At 53.2% G+C, this 7,114-nt stretch overlaps 1 long non-coding RNA gene across 1 annotated transcript; it reads left to right on the top strand.

Moving 5' to 3' along the window:
- The first annotated feature begins 855 nt into the window (after positions 1 to 855).
- On the top strand, positions 856 to 1,781 carry LOC123357351. The gene is made up of 3 exons (XR_006575543.1): positions 856 to 963; positions 1,368 to 1,438; positions 1,652 to 1,781. It is a non-coding gene; the product is annotated as an uncharacterized LOC123357351 (long non-coding RNA).
- The last annotated feature ends 5,333 nt before the right edge of the window (positions 1,782 to 7,114 follow it).

Genomic DNA, 7,114 nt, shown 5'->3' with positions numbered 1-7,114 from the left:
GCAAGCATTTATACCTTTGTTACAGACAATAACAAGCAATAATACAGACAATAATGAGCAACAACTGCATTTTGTTTATACATAAGCCATCCTGCTATCTTATTTTTCTCACTTCTAGGAAACACCAGTCTACATATTTGGTTATCAGTTGCAAGGTCGTAATAACTCCTTACACAGTTCTTTCCCTCTCGCCTCACACCATCCTCGCTTCTACAAGTCTCACGTCATTAGGGTTACAGTGTGGCCTAACGCTTGCTAACTACTAGCCTGACTCTTGCTAACTGACTGACATGCATTAAGATCCCTTCAAATCCTTGTTAATTCTTTCCCTACTTCCACAATACCAAATTGCCATTAATATTGGTTATGTATGTTTACTTATCCATGTTGAAAGTAAATGCCAGAGATTACCAGTGGGCACTGCACCGGTGTCCTTGCCAGGGTGTACGGGGTGCGCTTCTGGCCCCAAGAAGGGATGGGGTCTCCAGTGGAAGGTGCGGTGCTTGGGGACCAGATTCTACCAGCCAGCCCTTCCTGACAGCTGCTGCTGCTGCAGTGGCCAGGAGCACCAGGTGCTTGTAAATCACTGTAACCCAGAGCCCCTTTCGCTCCCCCACTGTAGGCAGCCCTGCCAGGAGCATTCAACAGCATTGTCGGACCCTATGGCTGGGCCGCTGATGCGGGGGAGATGGGATAAAGGGGGCAGCGCCGTTAAAGCATAAAGCACTGCCACAGCGGAAGTGTCATGTCAGCCATGTACGGGAAGGAACCAGTGGACAGTTCTTACCGGTACACTGGACCGGCCCACTTTCACCTCTGGTACTTATGTGTATTCTAAATATCTGTGTTGTTAGGTTGCAGAAACGTATTTGCAGCACAAAGACATCAGTGCGGTAGAAACAACACAAGAGGCTAATACTGCGTTTAGAAGACATATAGCAATTCTTCTAATGAAGGAGTCAGGTAATTACTTTCTTCCATGTCTTGTGGACTCATTGGGCACATGTGAAGATAACATGAAGAGTGGAACTTTGTCACATAGTAGACAGTTATTTTAATACCCCTAAAATGGGATATCTCATAGGTTTGGTTCTATAATGGTGACTGTGAATCAATAATATCTCTAAGTACTCAAAAATTTGAATGGGGTGAATGATTGCTATTGATCGACCAGTTGAATGAAATTTGCATTTTTAGATACAGGTGCAGTAAAGTAAAAATTTGAGAAAATATGATTCCAAAAAAAGAAAAAAAAAGTTCAAACCATTGACTGCATTAAAATATTGACAAGTAATAAATTAAGGTTTGCATTTTCAGAGTTGGTTGTATTATATTCATCATTTCATAACACTATAATTATTTTTAAGAAAGCGTGGAGGACTACTGCATATACTGCAACTTTATCAACTGTGAAAAAGAAATTGAGGATTGCACAATGGTAAGAAATGTAGGATTGAATGAGAAATATATGCCATAAACTGGCTAAGGATCATAATTCCTGTAAAAATTCCACAACAGTAATCATTTTCTTCATGCTGATAGTCATATATTAGGTAACGCTCCCATGTGGAAGGAACAGCATGAGTGAATGCAAAGTATGTGTAACATTATAACTTCTGTGATTTCATTTCTTAATTGTTACTTATCAAAGGTCCAGTGTGATTCTTGCAAGAGGTGGGCACGTATACCCTGCATTACAGAAGGAACCAATCAAGAAAACCTGACAGATGAGAAGAAAGAGTACAACTGCAAGAAATGTGCATAGTTCACTTCATTACCCCCCCAAAACAATAAAAAACCCATAGTTTAAATGCCTGTTTCAAAACATAATGCAATCCTGTGACAGAGCCAGGAACAGACCCTGTTAACTCCACAGCCCCGTCACCCGCAGCTTGGAAAGGCCCCCGAGCACACTGTATTAGGCTGCAGGAAGAGGTGTGCAGGGACTGCAGCTGAGCTGTCCTGCCAAGACAGCCTGTGCATCCCTGGACAAACCACCTCGCTAGGAGGTGTCCCCTGGGTCAGGAGAAGTCAGTGTCCAGCCCTGTGGGGCTGTGCTCCTGGCTCATACCTCCAGCACTCACTGCTGCCCCTCCCTTCCCAGCTGCACTGGTCAGCCAGCCCCAGGCCTCTGTGAGGTCACTTCCCCCCGCCTCCACCACCTCAAACCTTCAAACTGGGACATGGTGCACCAGTACCAATCAGAGTGCACTAGTGTAACTTCTGTCTACACTAAGGGTTTGCACCAGTGCCTAAAACACCAGGGTGGCAGAGACCTTCAGTGCCAAAACAGCAGTGCGGTGGCACTAGAACCTATTTCTAGCTCGGTCACAGACAGCCTGGGTGATCTTGGCCACATCAATGTTTCTCCTCCCAACTTTAGTCTCTTTCCCCAGCTGCCCACTCACCGGGGTCTCCTCTCTCCAGAGCTGCTCACCACTACAGTCTGTGTGGGTGTCCCCAGAGCTAAGGCAGGTCAGCTCTGGAATAGTCTTACAAGGGAGGCTGGGGAGTCTCTTTCCCTGGAAGTTTTTAAGAACAAATAGGACAAAGCTCTGTCAGAGACAATCTACAGATACTTGGTCCTGCCTCGGCAGAGACAGCTGGACTTGATGACATCTTGAGGTTCTGTCCAGCACTACATTTCTAGGATGCCATGCGATATATACGTACAAAACACAACATCCAGAGTAAAACCTACCACAACATAATGTCAGGAAACTCAGGAAAAAAAAAAGAAAAAACAAACAACAAAAGCCACAGCATAAAATGACAATACAGAGGAAAAGAAAACACGATGCAAACTAACACACCCTAGGACAATATTACACAATGAAAAAAAAAAAAAAAAAAGAGCTCATCTCAAACCAGCACAACACAGGCACCAAACATGCTGAGGCAAAACAATTCACCGTAAAACTGCTCCACAACATGGTGCGATCACTGTTCCAAATGGCACCATGCAAAACAGCTCAGTGTAGAACAGGACACAGCACAAAAGAGAATTCTTTCAGTGTAGGCCTGGAAGGGATCTTGAGAGGGCGTCTACTCCAGCCGCCTGTGCTGAGGCAGGACCAAGTATCCCTAGACATTCCCAGACTGGTGTATCTCTAACCTGGTCTTAAAAACCTCCAATGAAGGAAATTCCACAGTCTCCCTTGGAAGCCAATGCAAGGCAAACACAGACCAAAACAACGCTGCACACACACACGCTGGGCCTGGGGTTAAGGGGAGAGGCAAGAATTCAAACAATCTGGGTTCAGTTCCCAGTTTTGCCCCAAATTCTCCATGCAAACTTGAGCAAATTACTTCAGCTCTCTGAGCTTCAGTTTCCCCATCTGTAAAATGGAGAGTCGCCTCCCACCATTGGCCTATTTAGCCTTTGAGCTTTTTGTGGCAAGGCCTGTCCCTGTGGGCATGTCGACACTGCAGTCAGACACCGGCGGCTGGCCCGTGCCCACTGACTTGAGCTCATACGGCTCAGGCTGTGGGGCAGTTTAATTGTGGTGTCCATTTTCCGGCTGGGGCTGCAGCCCAAGGTCTGGCACCCTCCCACCTCGCAGGGTCCTACAGCCTGGCCCCAGCCCGCGCCCAGACATCTACACTGCAATTAAACAGCCCCTTCGCCTGAGCCCTATGAGCCTGAGTCACCTGGCATGGGCCAGCTGGGGGGTTTTAATAGCAGGGTAAAGATACCCTTGGTGTCTGTTCAACACCTGTTACAATGGGGACCCTGATCTTGGTCAGTGTGCAGAGTCCTGACCAACAGGGGAGCCTGGGCTCAGCTGGGGGCTCTGCAACTCCCAGCATTACAGGATCCCTGATTTTGTTTAGGGCCCCTGCAGTATCTGGCAAAATGTGGGGCCAGGATCTCTGTCAGGTTCTGTGCAGTGCCCAGTACAGTGGTGGGGTGTGATCTTCATTAGGGTCTACAGCAACGTGCAGATCCCTTTCTTTAGTTGTGTAGCCGATATGTTCTGCTGACGCTGCCAGGTGTAATGCATGTTCAGTAGGGGGTTCTCCCCTACTAATGCTGCAGTGTCCTTCTCCTCTAGGTTAGTATATTAATGATCTCATTTTGGTGTCATGTGTGTCAGTTCGTTGCCATGGCGCTCGTGTGCTCAGACATCTGAGGATGCTCTGCAGAAAAGCTCCCTGAGTGGGGTGATCCACAGGGAGTTGCTCAAACCTCCAAAGGGCCTGGCCAGGGCAGGACATTAGCCCAGCAAGGGAGGGGGTGCGGCAGTGACCTCACAAAGGCCTTTGGCAGGACCTCAGACTATTGGTCCAAGGTGGTGGGGAGGTGGTGACCTCACAGAGAGATGCTGACATCAGCCAGGCAGGACAAGGGCGAGGGGCCAGGGAAACCTCAGAGACCCCTGTGGCTTTGCTCCAGCAAGTCTCCTTCTCCAGGTCTCTCTTTGAGGACTGAGGGAGTATTTGGGTTCACGGACGTGAGTGCCAGGAGGAACCTCTTTCGAGTTTTCTCCTTCCCTTCTAGGGAGCCCTGTGAGGAGCTGATTTAAGGGGCGGGGGGAGCTGGAAGGCACCCTGGATAAAGGAAGGGGGTGGAAGTGGGGGACGGGGAGGTGACTGGCAACTGAGGGCTGGGGGAAACTGTGTTGGTAGTTTGGGGGCAGTGGTGGGATTGGGAAATGGGGTCTGGACAGTCTCCATGGGGGACACGTGCTCTTCTCATCCCCACCTTGGCAGAGAACGGGCACCTCCTCCCACCCCCACTCCAGGGGCAGCCATGTGCTGGGGAATGACTCAGGGCAACAATTTCCCACCTAAATGAGGACAAATCGCTGCAGATAAAACGGGTGGGAAAAGCTGCCCCATTGGAGAGATTTTGAATGGACACTTGAGAAATACAGAGAGACCAGGGGGAAAAGGGGAAAAGCTGGAGAGACTTTGTATGTGGGAGGACGGGGCACAAACAGGGCAGGATTCAGTGAACTCACCTCCCCCCCCCCCCCCGCGGGAATTTCCTGGCTACACAAACCAATTCATATTTCCCACCCCAATGACCTTCCCCCCCTGTGCCCCCAGCTCAACTCCAGTGGCCCCCCCCGCCCGGATCTTCCCTTTAGCCCCCCCAGCCCCGCCCCCACCTGCCCGACTCCCCCCCATCAATTCCCTGCTCAGCCCCCGCCCCCCCCCTCCCCTCCCCTCCCCTCCCAGCGGAACGTTCCGGCTGATGCGGGCGGGGGGAAGGGCAACGGCTTCAGCAGCTGCTACTTAGCATGCGCAGTGCCCGGGACCAGCACAGCGCTATTGAGAGCAATTTAATGCACCGCCCCGCCCCCCCCATCCCAGCGGGGGGGGGGTCGGATCCTGCTGCGGCTCCGCTGGGGCCGAGGCGGCTCCGAGGCTTCTCCCGGGTTCCCCGGGGCAGAGTCACGTGCCCGCCCCCCCCAGCGCCCCCCCCCGGGGTCTCTCACTCACCGGGGGCTCCGGGCGGGGCTGGGGCGGGCAGAGCCTGGGGCTGCCCGGGGGGCGGGGCCCAGCTAGAGAAACCCCCCCCCGGCCGGGCCCCCCCGCACAGACCCCCCCGGGGAGCAGCAGCGGCTCAGCCCGGGCCCGGCTCACGCGGAGGCGGCAGCAGCAACTTTGTTCTTCCGGCCCTAGCGGGGCTCGCACGGAGCATGCGCAGTAACAGCTGCTGAACCCATCCCTTACCTGGGCAAGAGAGAGCGGAAGCGGCCCCGGGGCAGGCTGGGAGATGTAGTTCCTGACTCTCCCGGAGCGGAAGTGACGTCATCGGGGAGCCGGAACCGGGCTGTGAAGGAGCGTTGGGCGCTGCGGCTCTGCCTGTCTCGCGCGGGGCCGTTGGAGCCTCTCCCGGCCGGAGCAGGGTCGGTGCCGTTGGAGCTCTGGGCATGCGCAGATTGCGGCGAGCCCTTCATTAACCCTGGGGTCCCTGCGTGGGGCCGGGGGGGCTGGGGGGTGAGATCGGGCGGGCGGGAAATGTCGGTGCAGCCCGGACATGGCCGGGCGGGGGGCAGGTGACCCCCGAGGAGCGGGGAGAGAAAGGGGGGGGCTGAGATCCCCTCGGATTTACCGCTGCCCCCTCCCGTGGGGACCCCCCTCCTCCCCCGTCCTGCCCCCTTTCTCCCTAGAGAGCCACGAGCAGCGCCCAGGGTGACCCCCCCTCCCCCAACCCCTGAGAAGTTCCCTGTCCCCCCCCCCGATTGTGCCCCATTTTCTCTCCCCTTCGCCAGTGGCCAGTTCAGGTCTCAGGTTTGGGGGTTTCCCCCATTTCCACCTGCAGGGATTTGTCCTTGTGCGGGTGGGAAATGGTTCCCCCCAGTGATTCCTGAGCTGGGCAGAGGGTGAATGGGCAGAGGCTGGGGGGGCCCTGAGACAGGGACACCTCTGGGCTGGGCTGGGGGGGCCACTCTCTGCTCGCAACGGGGCCTGGGAAGGGCCAGGAAGGGGAGGGAGGAGCCAGTGTCCCCCGTGGAGACGGCCCAGCCCCAGGTTTCCCAGTCCCAGCTACTTCCCCTCCCCCACCCTGCCCAACCCAGCAGCCCCCCCTCACCCCAACTGCTAGTCCAGGGGCGGCCAACCTATGGGGCACGAGCTGATTTTCAGTGGCACTCACACTGCCTGGGTCCTGGCCACCGGTCCGAGGGGGGCTCTGCATTTTAATTTAATTTTAAATGAAGTTTCTTAAACATTTAAAAAACCTTATTTACTTTACATGCAACTGTAATTTAGTTCTATATTATAGACTTACAGAAAGAGACTGTCTTAAAAACATTAAAATGTATTTCTGGTACGCAAAACCTTAAATTAGAGTGAATAAATGAAGACTTGGCACAGCACTTCTGAAAGGTTGCTGACCCCTGTACTAGTCACATTCCCAGACCCCACTGCCAGCCCCTCCCCATAGCCAGTGACCTCACTCCAGCCCCACTCCTCTTCCTTGTGAAAGCCACATCACCCAGGGATCCCTGCCGGCCATGTGAATGTGAGGCAAGAAGAATCCATCCCCTTCTGTTGTTGATTTAATATCGCTGTATAATCCCCTCAAATTTCCCCTCTTTCCTCTTGAGTGGTTGAATGCTGACATAAAATCTCCCCACATGATGCTTGTCCCTTATATTGG

The sequence above is a fragment of the Mauremys mutica genome, unplaced genomic scaffold, assembly GCF_020497125.1.
Source record: "Mauremys mutica isolate MM-2020 ecotype Southern unplaced genomic scaffold, ASM2049712v1 000525F_np12_subseq_1:190777_obj, whole genome shotgun sequence".
NCBI lineage: Eukaryota > Metazoa > Chordata > Testudines > Geoemydidae > Mauremys > Mauremys mutica.
This window is presented reverse-complemented; position numbering and strand designations above follow the sequence as displayed.